Source organism: Carassius carassius, chromosome 22, assembly GCF_963082965.1.
Source record: "Carassius carassius chromosome 22, fCarCar2.1, whole genome shotgun sequence".
Classification (NCBI taxonomy): domain Eukaryota; kingdom Metazoa; phylum Chordata; class Actinopteri; order Cypriniformes; family Cyprinidae; genus Carassius; species Carassius carassius.
In genome coordinates this window covers 10,394,429-10,410,111 of record NC_081776.1, presented here as the reverse complement: position 1 = coordinate 10,410,111, position 15,683 = coordinate 10,394,429, and the positions used below count along the sequence as shown (strand labels likewise).

Sequence of the window (15,683 nt, the reverse complement as noted above, 5' to 3'; positions counted from 1 at the left end):
CACTGGAGTTAAGCAAGTTGATTACAATGGCAAGGTGTGCATCACAACGATGTAGAGATTCGAAAAGTAACACTCCCTCATATGACTAGAAATTGAGAGAATTTTAACTTTTTCTGCAACACACTAAAAAAAGTGCAGTCAGATTTACAATCCCCCCCTCCGTCATCCATCTTATCTTTATCTCTTTTCCTATCCCATATAATGCTCTGAGGTCAGGAGGACCATTACCTGTTACAGATGAGGGGGCATGTGTTTGTGTTACTGGACTTTAGGGTGTGAAGGCCCACTGTATTACCCCGTTTCCTCTTCTTCTCTTTTCCCTTTTGGCTCACATCAGGTATAAAGTCCATGGGAAAAGGAAGAGAGCGAGATGAAAGGGCGCCTAGTTCCCACAAGAGCTGTTCCGATTCACAACAATCCATAACTCACTTAACCAGTTCAGGTCAGTCAAGGGTTTGCTTTATTTTTCTGAGTTTATTAACACTGGAGCCAGGCAGGCACTTTGCTAATAAAACAAGGTGAAAATGACACATAAGTACATCTGTTTCAAACAGTTTGGTAATACAGACACTGCCAACCTACAGGCTCCCCATTTAAACATATAGGCCGAAAGGCATTAATATTAGAATATGATAGTAATTTTTCAATTAATACACTATTTGGCCTAGGTTTGTTGATTTAGAGACAAAACACTTTTTCTATGTAAATTTGCACTAGGCTTTTGAAAGGAATATTCAGGGTCAAAGGTTGACATAAAAATGACAATTTGTGGCATAATACTATGACAAAAAAAAATCACACTTTCTCTACAAGAAAGCAAATTTGGGTTACAGCAAGGCACTTACAATGGAAGTGAATGGGACCAATCCCAAAAAATATTAAATAAAATACAAACCTAATTAGATTTTTTTTTACACTTAAATCACATTAATGTGTATTGTTATATACATGTTAGTGTAAAAAAAATTTACTAAACATTTTTTTTTTCTAAACCTATATTCTCCCAAAAAAATTTAAAAACAGACCTCATGTACTTGTTTAAGTGTTGTAATTGTAAAATCACTGTAACCTTGATTTTGTCTCTTTTTTAATGAAAAGTGGGATGTCAAAATAATTTTTTTGAGCCACACATTCTTTTCGACTAAGCTTAACTTGTATTGAACCCGGAATATTCCACCCTCACTCTAAATATCCATGGTGGTTCATTGACCTTCTTTGAAGAGGCCTTCTGCTTCCATTACACAACATACACAAACACATTCAAACATGTCAGATCTTTACATGGAAATGGTTTGGTTTGGAATCAGAGGATATTGGGGCAATTCTGTAGACCTCGGAGTGAGGGATGTCCTCTCATCCATATACACATACACACTGGGCACTTCAGGTAAATTATTGTTTGCAAGTGGAAACTTTTATACTTATATAGTTATACTCATTGACGCATCATCAGACTGCATTATGTGTGCTTTGCGGGACACACTTTGAGCGAACGTTATTTCTACCCTCTCATGGAAAATAAGCCAGCACTGTCGCTCTGTCAGTGAGGGGAGTTTATTGTTGACTTAATTAAGGAGTCTTACACCACACAAACCCCATATTCACCCCCATGTAGTATTTCTGAGAAGACACAATTATTGTAATTATAGCTGTCTGATGACATGTTTGGTATAATGAATGTTTCTCATTAAGTTTCTCTAACCCCAAACAACCTGCCCCAATAGAAAAGCATGCCTGTTTCCCATTCTGCAGCAGTAGCGGCGTCTGATAGTGGGAAGCCCATATTTATAGGATTTAGATCAATTGAAATTGAAATAACGTGTCTTGCATTTATTATAAAGAAGATATGCTTATATTGCATAATAATTCTTGTCAAGCCAAATATGAATTAAAAAGAAGTGTGTAAGATTTTAATAACACTACAGCAGTAGATATGCAGTTTTATATGCTTCTTTTATAGAGGCTGCATATATTTGATCAGAAATACAGTAAAAACAATAATATTGTGAAATATTATTAAGATAACAGCTTTCTTTTTAATATATTTTGTGTTGCCAAAGCAGAATTTTCAGCTGCCATTACTCCAGCGTTCAGTGTCACATGATCCTTCAGAATTAATTCCAATATGTCTGAAATATTTTTAAACATCAATGTCTTTACTGTCCCTTTTAACCAGTTTAATGTTTCCTTGCCGTGAAAATCTTACTGAGCTTAAACTTTTGAACTGTGACATAACTTTCCATTGTCAAACATCAGTGGAACATGTTCACACTTCATTTGAAGGAAACTTTGTGAACTAAATATCACATTGAGAAATACTAGCAAAAGGACTCAAAATAGTGACGTTAGTTTTTAGAGAGAACCTTTAATGTTGTTTATTTGGATATGTCATTTTGTTGGATATTTTATCTACACTGATCTACATGACCAAATGTATTTATTTCAAGTTTGGCCTAAGCACCCATAAACCTTTTCAGGCCACTGTACTGTATGTATATTATTATAATGCTAAATATAGTCTGACTTCTGTCTTTTCTCTCTGCTTTCTCAGTCTTTTTTGTGTCCCATCAGAATGAAGGAAGTTCTGCGCTGACATTGTGGAAAAAGCTGTAGTAAGAGCCAGATTGCTGGAGAAGGGAGATTGGTGAACAGAGGAAGTAATAATAGCGTGTGTCCTGACTGATAGGGTACTGGACCCTCTTGTGTAAGTCTGTTAATGAGCCATTTCCACTGTCCTTCCACATTGATTTGAGTCAGCTGACATTCCGTGACAGCTCTTTTGTCATCTTTTGGAGAATTTCAGCAGTGACACAGTGAAACCGTATGATAGCTTCATTAGCTGCCCTGAGGAATTTTTCCTGTCAAAGAAGTATTTTAGACCCAAGAATGCTTTGTTGTTCACTCTGAACCGCTTTTTAAGCAAACATTCTTATCTCAGATCTTGACAAAAGGCAAGACCGTCACCAACTTCCCTCTTCTGACATCACAGTTTTTGTGGACTACTGTCCAGCAAGGTCATACATTACTATTTGTGATAGATAGATGGATCAACATATAATTATATAAACTATCTATCCATCCATCCATCCATCTATCTGTCTGTTTTTAAATTATATATATATATATAAAAAATAAAAAATGTAATAACTATTACTTATATTTCTAAATATTTTTAATAATAATTCTGCATATTTTAAATAATTGTGTATAATTAATTGTATATGTTTATGTAATAAAGTATTTGAAATACTAATTAATTATATTACATCTTAAAATAATTATATAATACGCAATAACTTTTTAATTAATTGTATAATTGTATGTTCATTTATGCAGACAAAAATAGAATATAGTATTCTATGTTTTAATTATGTATTTGTATTAATGTTAATATAATTAAAGATATAATGAATACCAATTAAGCTGTAAATTTACTGTAAATTTTCTTGTGGTTCTATGTTTATGGACAGTCCAATGTGCATTTTTAATTTTAAAGCATACCTTGAAATCCTGAACTTTAGTGAATGGTTGAACATACTGTATGTATTTGTTTATAAGATAATATGTTTAAGGAGTAAAAAAAAAGAAAGGTGGCTGCACTTGCACATCTGTGCGCTGCTGGGACATCTGCTCAAGGCCCAGGCATCACTTTGTGCTGCCGATGAGAGAGGCTCCAAATAAAAATCGCAGAAGTGGAAACTGGAACAAATAAAAATAGGATTCATGTCCTCTCCACTTCAGAGGCTTTGGAAGCCTGAAAGGAAACTTGTTTGTCAGCCTCTTGTGTCTAAGCAATGGCTATATGTTACTTTTAAAAGAAAATATGGTGCAAACTAAAGCAGTCTGGGCTAATACTCCAAAGATACCTACAGCAAACATATGCATCACATGCTCCACATTTACAAGCTGCTTGCACTAAAGCTGAGCAATCAATGCACTCACTAACACCTCCCCTCCCCGCACCACACTATCTGATTGAACATTAGCAAACCTTTGAGCCTTTGCGTAACACAAGTAAAAAATGACATGGTCTTAAAAAGTCGAAGTTTTCCTGTTTATCAAAACTCAATGCTTGAAGAGGGTCTTGTGTAGTGATGTCCTGTTTGTTAATGATAAAACCCATTAGGTAAAAAGATCTTGTCTGTTTTTTCCCCAGCAGGTTGAACAGAAGTCCTTGTGTGATTGTAAAACCAGGAGCTGTCTTGGTCATTGGGTACCCAGAAAATTATAGCTACTGGATGGTAAGGAGTCTATAAAGGGTTAAACACAAAGGTGAGAGCATGAACCTCATCATAGTGGAATGATCTTCCGCCTAATCAGCAGAATTCCTTAAAATCAGAAAGACACAGCAGTCACCAATACCTGAAACATAACACCCTTCCATCTGCATACTAAGCGAAGTTTTATACTAAATTTAATTGAAATAATAATTATTATTATTTAACAGTGTGAGATCCGCGTGTCTGTCTGCTCTTAAAGGGACAGCAGCCAATAAAGCTTCCTGTCAGTAAAGTTAAAGAACAAACGGAACAGAGAAAATGACTCGCTGCTCTTGACTAAATAACTTTTGTAGCTTTAATAAGGATTAACTATTTAATTTATAGTTTATGCAGTGCAGACTGCATATAACTTTGATAACTTTATTAAATTTCTGTATATTTCCTAACTGTTAAGACAGGAAGGGCAGGAGTAAACATGACATTTATTATGGGTTTATGTTAGCATTGTTTTAAGTTTACTTAAATTAAAAACTGTTATATTTTTGAAGCCTAATAATAAATGTAAAAAGAAAAAAAAATCAGTAGCTGTATTAATATCAGTAATACTGGCCTTCATTCATAAAAAGATGTCATTTAAACAAGTATTTAAATTTAACTGTGAAATTATTACATAAAAAATATATATTAAAAACGTGCAAAAACATTTCTTTTTTATTGCGATTAATTGCGATTAATCACAGAAAAAATGTGTGATTAATCTAGTTAAAGTTTTTAATCGATTGACAGCACTAATATATATATATATATATATATATATATATATATATATATATATATATGTGTGTGTGTGTGTGTGTGTGTGTGTTTCTGTAATGGTTAATCCACACCAGTATGTCTAAGATCCCTTTCTAATGCTAAAATATAATAATATAAACGTTGTTGGGATTTAATTGATTAAATGTAAATATATATATATATATATATATATATATATATATATATATATATATATATATATATGTCACATATGCAGTCACTTTAAATAAAACCCCAAATGAGTAAATGTTAGTGGAAAGGTATCAAAAGAATGAACAGAATGAAGATTGTGATGCGGCTTCTTCTGAGACCTTCATGTGGAAACCCACAACATAGTTCCACTTTTGGCATCATCTTTCAAGTGCACCATGGTAAACAAATGACAACATTGGTTACCATGGCAAAAATGAGGCAGTGAAGAAAGAAACCACAAACAGCATAGGGGATTTCTCAGCACATTTTAGATGTCAGGTGTGAGAAAGCAGTTTTCTGGTAACATTGTGCAGTTATGAATTAACAAATTATGAATAATTTGTTTCAATATCATTTCTGATAATTTAACATGTTTGAAAAATTTAGCTGCTAATTTTGCTGTATGTTCTCTAATGTATAGCCTGAATGCTTTCACATTTAAATGACAGATCATTCACCTGTACTGTAGTTGAATAAGAGTTAGGCGGTGGTTTTTGAAAATTAACTGTCTCCTAATCAGTAATATTTAATCATATTTGTAATAGATTAGATCAGATTGTTACACTGCAAGACTTGCAGCAATCCACCTGAGAAACAGGATATGCCATCATGATTAAAGGAAGCTGTGGTATCTGTATGCAAAATGATAGAGACCAAAGCAACGTAAACAATTTTGTTATTACAGATTTTGTTTAACCTAACCAACGATTTTAATTCGCCACTGATACATGTAGTCCCTGACATGAGGACTTGGTATAATGTTTGTTAAAAAACAGAAATGCTCCAGGCTTGTACTGCAATTTTTAAAGATAGATGCCAGACTGGTTGCTAAACCAAGTGCTTCAGTGGACATGGGTTTGATGAAAATACAGAGAGAGAGAAATGCTGGTGATGCAAGTTCACTCCATTAACATGATAAAGAAAGAACAGAGGATTGCACAATGTTTTGCACAGTCTGTCTGGTTATCTATGTGATAACCTCAACCTGATTCAAATGACCAACAGTGCTATATTAACTAAATGACAAATGTTTAATTCATATTCTTGAGATAGCGAGCATCCAGGCTGCAGAAAGCATTAATCCGGTTCAGATCAGCTGTAGCAAGTTGTTTCTACACACTTCGAATCAAACACACATCAGAATCGAGGAGAGAACGGGAAACGTCATGGAAAAAATGACGTCAGGTTTAATTAGCCGGCGGGGAAGACTCGTCTGTGACTGTGGGCGGGGCTTACAGAGCCGGCTCGTGCTGAAAGCGTGTCATTTCTTAAGTTAAAATAAACGACGAAGCGGAACAAGTTATTTTACACCTAACCGCTCTCAGGAACATCTTTATAAATTATGTTAATGCAAGCAAACGCTGGGCAGAGGGTGCGCATAACGTGATTGACATCTGGTCTCAGCCAATGAGGATCCTCCTGCATGTCAGCGGCCGTCCTCCTGACGCGCGTCACATGTCTCAAGCGACGCGCGGCCGTGGGAGGGATTTCTCTGCAGATTGGAGGAGCTAGATAGACTGCAGAGTGAGTCCGAGGGAGACCGAGAGAGTGAGGGGGATCTCTGAGGCACCGTTCGGAGAGCATTGTGAGGGTAATTTCACCATTTCTCGCATGCATGTTTGTGTTACTGGCCGTTTCAAATGCACCGTTTTATTTCGGTTCCTCTCCGCTTACTGTCTACATTCACCACGCTGTCCGTTAGCTTGCGTTATTATCAGCTAGCCAAATTGGCTAGGCAACTCCTGCTAGTTGGTAGCAGGCAGAGAAAGGAGCAAGAAGGTAACCAGGCTGCTGTGCATTTTTAACCCACACCTGCCTTTTGTCACTGCAAGGGGAGGGGTGTGTGGAAAATCAATGGGGTTTAATCTACCGCACCATGTTGAGATGCAGGGATGATGTGTAGTGCACGCTGGAAAGTTGCTTTTTACGTATGAAGCTTGCGAAATGTTTTCGACCGCACGCTTCGCGTTTCTACATATACGATGACGCGACACTGCTTATGTTTTTATAAATACTACTTATACAATAACACGATTTTATTACGAAATAATGATATAAAAAATAACAAATTTGCTTTGAATCTTTAACGTCCTTTACGATATATATATAAAAAATGAGCTTAAACATTTTATTTGTTTTTTTGACACGTTATCCTAGACAGCGTGACCCTAATGCTATTTTAAACGCCGTCAATGTTTTTTTTGAAAGCCGCCAAATAAAAGGCTCGCGTTGTGACCGTTTACAGATCCGTTGACTGTCGTTCGTGGGGTCCCTGCGATAAGAGCATTATAACTCAGGTGAAACTACAGTTTTTATTTTAATTTTTGACAGGAAGCGACAGTTGATTGTTTTACATTGGGTTTCTTAACGGTTCGCTCTAGCGAAATGCGGCCAAACGAGCTAACGTTAACTTGTTCAGCTAAGCGACGGTCTCTATCAGTTTGACGGTCGGTGACTTGTGACTTTAGTCGGGTATTTTTAGGGTTTTACACGAAGACTACTGTTTTGAATTGCGGCGGAAAGTTGGAGACCGTTTCAGTTTTGGGAAAGGTAACCATATGCTGGTCTGGTGTCATAATCAAGACCAAACCAGTAACGTTACACTCCTGTTTGACAGGATGACTTAGATGAGACCGCTAGCAGGCTAAAGCCAAATGTGAAGACGCTTCAGCTGTCAACTTGCTTTTGGACCCGTTAACCTCATCTGCTCGTCATTTATCGCATTTCGATGTGTCTTTGACAACAACCGTTTAGACAGCGTTCAAAAAGCTTAAAATGTCATTCTGGTCATCGTTTAACGTTACTCACCAAATATTGCTCCAAACCCGCGTGCCTTTCCATTCACTTTCATTGTATGGGGAAAAAATGCTGGGCTGACTGCACTCCGTAAGGTGTGTGACAACATTACGGTGAGTAAGTGATTTTCTTGCGGTTTGGGTGAACTGTCCCTTTAAGCTTGGAGCGTTCGTGTCAACAGTTGTAGTATACAGTCCTAATTCCTCCTGTCATGTGTGACTCGGGATGAGGACTGGAACAAGCGCTGTGCGACACGTCAAATTTGCCTTCATCGTATTTGAAGGAGCAGATGTGCAAAACACAATACTGCCAACCTAATCGGCGGACTTATTTTGTCTACTGTCTGCCTAATGTGTTGAAACTGAATAGGACACCTACAATTTCTAGATAGACCCCGGTGTTGTGTAAATAGCGTGTGAGGTCTGTTGCTCTTTGGCGTACATCATTCGCTGCCATGTTGCTGCTTTTGCTCAAGCTTTTATAGCTCCTGATAAATACCTCGCTGCATATGACAACAGTGTTGAATTTGACCTTGAGTCTACTGTTGTATATTCCGATTTCTCTAACTTGATTCGTAAGGGTGTATTTGTAAGTGATTTTCACAAAATGCATTAGGCGTACATTGACCTTTTGACAGGTGTAGATCAATACCCAAGGGGTTTGAGTTCTAAAATGTGTTTGTAAGGAACGTGTGATGTCATTGTAAAAGCCATTCCTGAGAAAAAATTCTCCAAGACAAATATGGAGTACCCTAAATACTGTCAGTTTTGTACAAAATCTTAATCATTGCAATTTCTGAGCGACAACCTGTCTCAGTTAAAAGAGAGCATGGCCTAGTTGTAGATTTAATAGCATGTTTTGACCAAGATACTAATATGCAATAAAATATTCAGTTTCTAGAGCATTATAGTAGAATTGCTATTAGGTCACAGTGGGAAGAAGCTTGCATTCAAATAACAGTTACAGTTAGTCTTGTCATGTTTATATTTTAATATATATTATTATTTCCAGTGTTATTTAGCATCTTTTAGATGCTGCTATTGTTGTTAAATATTTACTGTAGAATTAGACAAAGGCAGTGTACCAAACATGCGATTTTGAAACTGGCCACAACAGCTGGACCTGTGTGCACGAGGAATTTTGATGCGTGTGTGAATGTGTTTGGTAGAGTGTGCGAGAGAGTTTTATAGTCTGTGGGCAAGAGTTTGACTGTGTGTGCGATAGATAGCTTGATAGTGTGTGTGAAAGCTTTGATAGTGTGTGAGAGGTAGTATAGTGGTGAATAAGAGAGAGTTTGATAGTGCGTGTGAAAGCTTTGATGGTGTGTGTGAAAGCCCTTAAAGTAGTGTTTGAGAGCGAGTTTGATAGTGTGTGCGCAAATAAAGTTTGAATAATTTCTTGAATGGCCTTTCATAGATTTGAAACTGGCCTACCACAACAGCACAAAGGACCTCATCTGAGGTCTGTAAGTAGTATGCCTATAGTCTATTACTGGTGTCTAAAAAAACGAACTGCTTTTATCCGGCTTGTTAATCAGTAATTTTGCAAATGATAAAAACTTGCACTTTATTTGCTTTGAAAATGCTTGCTAATACGGCAGTCTTAAAAATATTTTTTTTTTACAGTAACCCAGCCTAATAATAATTTATCTATTAAAAGTATTGCTCATAACAGACCTGTGTGTTTTGTATCACTAGTGCAGTGTCCGTTCTCGGAGCATATAAGCCCTGCCCGCACTGTTCTGTCATTTATTAAAAGTTTATTCATTCTGAATGTGTCGCGTGTCCATATTGCACCAAAATGCGACACTGCACTCCCTTGGGTCCTCAGCAACACAGCCGCCATGCGTGAAGTCGATTGGATGAACAGTTCTTGCCAAAAATTCAAACAGACAGACAAACACGATTCTTGCCTTTCTTACACCGTGTCTACACTAAACGCGGCAGTTGTTGCGCCGCAACAGCTAAAGTCTGTCTACACTGGACGCAACAAAGCAAACGTTGAAAATCATTTGAAATTTGTGTCAGTATGTCATAAATAGAACGCAGTCGGGACTTTGTCGTCCATGTGCGCCCTATTCAGTGACCGTGTAGAGAGCATAAAAGGTTTTATTGTATTTTGTCGTGCCGCCCGCGTCTGATGTAGACACGGTGTTAGAGAGAAAAATATGTTCAGCCCCCTCCCGCCAAAGCTTCAAATATTCAGTGTGGATTACTACCAAAGCCTTGAAACTCAAAAAATGGTATTCGGACCAGCCCTAAACTGCATGCCGAATTTTTATATGAAAATAAACAAGCTGAAATCACTCTAACTGAAAAATCTTTATGCTTTTTTATTTTTTTATTAATTTTTTTTTATTAATAGTATTAAGCCTCAAATGTCAACTAAACATCGGATCGGTTTCTTCTTTAAATTAGGCCTATAAAAAGTAAAAATATGAATGGTATTATGTTATACTAAAATAAAAAAAAATAAAAAACTTAATAAATTGCTGCTTTGAACGATTAAGTAATTGTGGCATCCATAATTGTAATCGCGATTAGAAATTCAATTAATTGTGCAGCCCAAGTAAATGTGAATGTTTTCCATGCTGACTGGAATGGAAAGATGGTAACTTAGCCCCTCTCTCTAGTATTGTTTATGTAAGAGGCCACTGCTTTGGTGTCGCATTAATCTGAGGTGACATTCAACTCCTCATAAGCTATTATAAACAGCTAAAAATAGAGTGCTGTGCTATTTAGTACATTTGTATAATGTTGCAATTTAATTACTCTAGCATCATGGTTTATGCCTTAATCAGACATCAATGATGGAGATAAAAGTCTTCTTGGGGGCAAATGTGCTTTCGGTTTGCAATATAAATTAGGGCTGTAAATAAGAACAGTATACACCATTATTTTCTGCAACCTCTGATGACTGGGGTAAATTACCACCTTCAAGCGTATGAAGGATTGCTGTTCAGGCTCTGTTCTCATTAAAATTTGATTTGCAATCAGATTTATTATTTGTTTTGATGCAGTCAATTTGATGCTCTAAACAGTTAGTGAAATCCCATTTCCCCACAAAGGAATGTGTAATTGGTACTGTGTGACTGCTGCTTACAGGTGCTGTCTTTAAAAACTGTCCATCTAAATATAAAATGGATTGTGTTTGGACAGAAACAGAAGCTTTAGTCATGTCAGTTATGCACACATCCATTCACCAAGTGATGCTCAATGAGTCAAGCAAATGTAAATTCTGAAGCCTCATCAAGCCCACTATCCCATCACTTTAATGGTTTGAGTCATCCCTGATTTACTGTGGCGTGTCAGACATGGAGGCAGGGGTCGGAGCAAATGGCTGGCTTGTGTGCTGTGAATGGCAACCATAACGATCAACTTAAAGGCACCTGTTTTTGAAAATCACTTCTTTAGATATTAGGGCTGCTCCGCTCACGATCGGCCGATCGTTAATGCGCATCTCGTCAGTAAAGCCGGTTCTCTAATCAGCGGTAAATTCCATCAGGTGCGTGATTTCACATAGAGCAGCTGTTACTACACAGAGCCGTTGTTAACTGAGAAGATGCGCAAATAAACGCTGAAAATGAACGTGGATTTGCGCATCTTCTCAGTTGGACTCAAAATAACGCCTTTTATTTATTTATATATATATATATATATACGCAAAAAAATTTATAAAGTTTTAAAATAAAGTTTTGCAAACAAAAATAAAGAATTGCAAAACATAAATGAAACAGCGCGAAAGCAATGATTTTGCAATACATATTTTCCATGGTCATGTTTATTAATTTATCTGCAATGCTGCTTTTATTTTGCGTGTCCATCTAGTTTGAGCTTGCAATACCGTTTTCCCTTTGCGCTTCACTTTTCTGCACATCTCTCTTTGTGGCACTGTTTTGACGTGGGGGTGGAATCAAGGGATGGGGGCGTGTACAACATGCCTCCCTGGAAGTGACGTCATCGGCCCGAGACACAGCTCACCGATCCAGGTCCTGTCATGATAAGCGAGACTTTCGAGTGGATCGTTTCTTTTTATTCAATAGCATTACAACATTCATGTTTTCATTTTATTTACTTTATTAACAAATGTATGTATATTAGCAGCATTTGCTCAAAATAAAGAGGTTGTTACCGTGAAAATCTTTTATAGCATTAAAATGTGTATTGTTTCATTTGGTTAACTGCGAGTGTTTGTTTAAAATCTCTTAACTTGTGGAGGACCCCAGCACACAGAAGCGTTCTTTGTTTACATTAGTTCAGGGTTACTGCTAGTTTTAATGTAAAATAATGCAATTCACTTCATAAACTATAACTTGCATCATTAAAGAGGTCTACGACTCAAGTTTCATATAGATCGCAAATTCGTTTTTCATTTACATAACTACTGGCATAAATTAAAAAATGACTGTCAGTGTAAGAATTTTTTTTTTTTTTACTGTAGTCTTTTTGGTTTAGTTTTGTCGTGGCCACAAGATTAATTCTTGGGAACGTGATAATGTCGTGGCCACGAGTTTAATGAATAAACCAGGGTGATCAGAGAAACCTGAGATTATCAGAGATTAATAAAATATTTTTTATCCATCCCACAGTCCGTTGATCGTTTCTTTTTATGTAATATATGTTCATATAAGGCTATTATTATTTTTCGGATTATAAGTCGCACCTAAGTATTAGTTGCATCAGTTCAAAATTACGTCATGACGGGGAAAAATAAATAAATCGCACTGGACTATAAATCATATTTAGAACCAAGAACCAAGAGAAAACATTACCGTCTACAGCTGCGAGAGGGCGTTCTGTTTTCAGTAGTAGGCTACAGGAGCACTGAGCAGTATAGAGCACCCTCTCGTGGCTGCAGATTCGCGTTGCTGTATAACTGGCCAGACTTACCTTCCCAAAAAATCCTATTTAATTTTATTCCATAAATGTAACTTTTTATTTCCACTTCACTGTTATCCAAGGAGACAGAACTATTTGCACTGTTTTTATCAGTGGGACAATATTTATACAATACTATAACCTAGAAATAATTAAACGGGGTCTCTTGCAGGTCTCAGCAGCACGAATTATGTGCCCAGCTACATCTGATTCAAATATTATGCTAATTAAAAGTGAGCGCTGGTTTCAGACATCACAGTGCTTCACTCGCACTGACTCTTATTCTGTCTGAAAGAATGAAAAGACTGAGCTGAAGGTGGAGCGATTCAACCAATCAGATGAAAGCAGCGTTTCAGCTCCGCCCACAAGTGCGAATGAAATATTGAAGCCATAAACCGAAATGATCAAAACGTACACGGACCAACTGTCTTGTCCATGCTCTCTCACTTGAATCCTCTTGAGTCTCTTGACCTTCTGCAAGCCCCGCGTTGTTCACGCAGTGAAGCGAGGGGGCAGACACGTGATCGGCTCGGAATGCATTTTCAATGGGCACATTGAATTTTGCTACATTCATTGCGGGACATTGAATGAAAATGCAATCGTAAGTGTCTTGACTGAGTGTTAATGCAATTAAGAAAAATAGCATTTGAATGATAATTTTGCAACAGTTTTTGCTTGAACATGTTATACATATCTAATAATTTCTGTATTACATTTTTATTTTAATTTTGCAACTTATAAAGCGTTAAAATTAGTATTTTACATATTAAAACTAGTGTGTGAAATGGCAAATTAAAATTATGTAATTTAATTTTCATTTTGCACCATAAGTTGCACAAATGTATTGGAAAATGTAAATACAGAAATGCATTGCCATTTTACATATTGCATTGTCATTTTGCATATTACATTCCAAATTGAATATTGCTACACATATGCTTCCATACATGTCGGGCTTTTACAGTATAGGCTATTATTTACAAACCTCTTCAGGGCTGCGTTTTCCTCTGAACTAGTGTAAACAAAGAACGCTTCTTTGCGCTGGCGTCCTCCACAAGTTAAGAGATTTTAAACACTTGCAGTTAACCAAATGAAACAATACACATTTTAATGCTATAAAAGTGTGCACATCGAGAGAAATAAACAGCAGATGTTCACGGTAACAACTTCTTTAACTTGAGGAAACGCTGCTAATACACATACATTTGTTAATAAAGTTAATAAAATGTAAACCTGAATGTTTTAATGCTATTGAATAAAAAGAAACGATCCACTCGAAAATCTCGCTCATCATGACAGGACCTGGATCAGTGAGCTGCGTCTCGGGCCGATGACGTCACTTCCAGGGAGGCATGTTGTACACGCCCCCATCCCTTGACTCCACCCCCACGTCAAAACAGTGCCACAAAGAGAAACGTGCAGAAAAGTGAAGCGCAAAGGGAAAACGTTATCGCAAGCTCAAACTAGACGGACATGCAAAATAAAAGCAGCATTTCAGATAAATTAATAAATATGACCATGGAAAATATGTATTGCAAAATCATTGCTTTCGCTCTGTTTCATTTGTTTTGCAATTCTTAATTTTTGTTTGCAAAAAGCAAATTTATTTTCCTCAATACTTTAATTTTCGTTTGCAAAACTTTATTTTATTTTGCAAATTGTAATTTTTTGCATACATATATATATGGCGTTATTTTGACTCCATAGAGCAGCCCTATTAGATACGCTGTTTTAGGTCCTGGTGAGAACATAAAAAGCACTGAGCTTTTAAGTATGTAGCTGTTTGCATGTAATATTTTTCCTACTGTGCTCATCTAAGAAAACAGAATTAGGACCCCATGAAATCTTATGTTCAGAAGTTCTGTTTTCAGTTAAAATTTTTCTAAATTCAATTTTAATCATTTTTAATAATAAAAACGGATGTATGTTCCAATGAATTTATTTAAATAAAGTGAATTTATTAAATGTTAACACTGATGGTATCTTATGAAATGGTAATATTTGCATGTTTAAATTAGACGTTTTGAGGTTTAATATTCACAAGAGGTTGCGTCTGAAACTGAATACTAAGTAGATATTTATTTTGTTTCTAAAATATAAGTTCTTATATAGTATGAATATGGTAGCATGAGTTGAAATTCGAACGTACTATATTCGTCATGATGTCATTGTCATGTGACCTACCAGCATCAATTGCGTTGCTTCACTGAAAATCACAAATCCTCTCCAGAAAATAAAAATTCATGACTGGATTCTGTGTTTTGTATTAGTGTTTTTGTATCACAGAAATCAAAGGGTCCTAGGAATATAAGGCGTTTTATATTTAATGGGGTTATTTGATTTTGGAGGTGTCATTTAGCTTCTTCTTGTGGAGTTGTGCTTTGTGTGGTTGAGTGGGCAGCCAGCCGGTCGGCTGCTGTGAGTTGGCTGGATCAGTGTCTGAGGGTATAGTAGATGTGCCCAGTTGGTGGTGTGAAGTGGCCTTAAGTGCACTGAGCCATGTAGCATGAGTAAGGTGGGGGGTCTCTGCATTGTACCTTCCACATAGAAATGGCCTGACCCATTTCAGCAACAGCCAGCGAGGGGGATGGGGAGTGGGCAGTCTGATACTGCTAAAAATACCCCATTACCTACAGCTCCACTGCAGAGGGATCCCTGGAATATCTGTCCTTGACTAGCATGAAGTTGGCTTGTACAGTATAGAGTCTCCAATTGCCAACCAAGACCGAAAGGGTTTTCCTTGAGGTTTTCTTGCAGCTGCAATTCTACTGCTTTCATATGC

General features: G+C 36.8%; 1 protein-coding gene across 6 annotated transcripts in view; it reads left to right on the top strand.

Annotated features, from left to right (window-relative positions):
- Window positions 1–4,163: 4,163 nt before the first annotated feature.
- LOC132098911 (plasma membrane calcium-transporting ATPase 1) overlaps window positions 4,164–15,683 on the top strand; it is a 35,753-nt gene continuing 24,233 nt past the window's right edge. For 2 of the 6 annotated variants that reach the window (XM_059505189.1, XM_059505195.1), the window contains exon 1: window positions 6,662–6,819. The gene's annotated coding sequence lies outside the window, so the exon portion shown is untranslated. Of the gene's footprint in view, window positions 4,273–6,661; window positions 6,820–7,422; window positions 7,526–7,771; window positions 8,138–15,683 lie in introns of those variants that run through there. The other 4 variants (XM_059505190.1, XM_059505194.1, XM_059505191.1 and 1 more) reach the window with 4 other exon arrangements.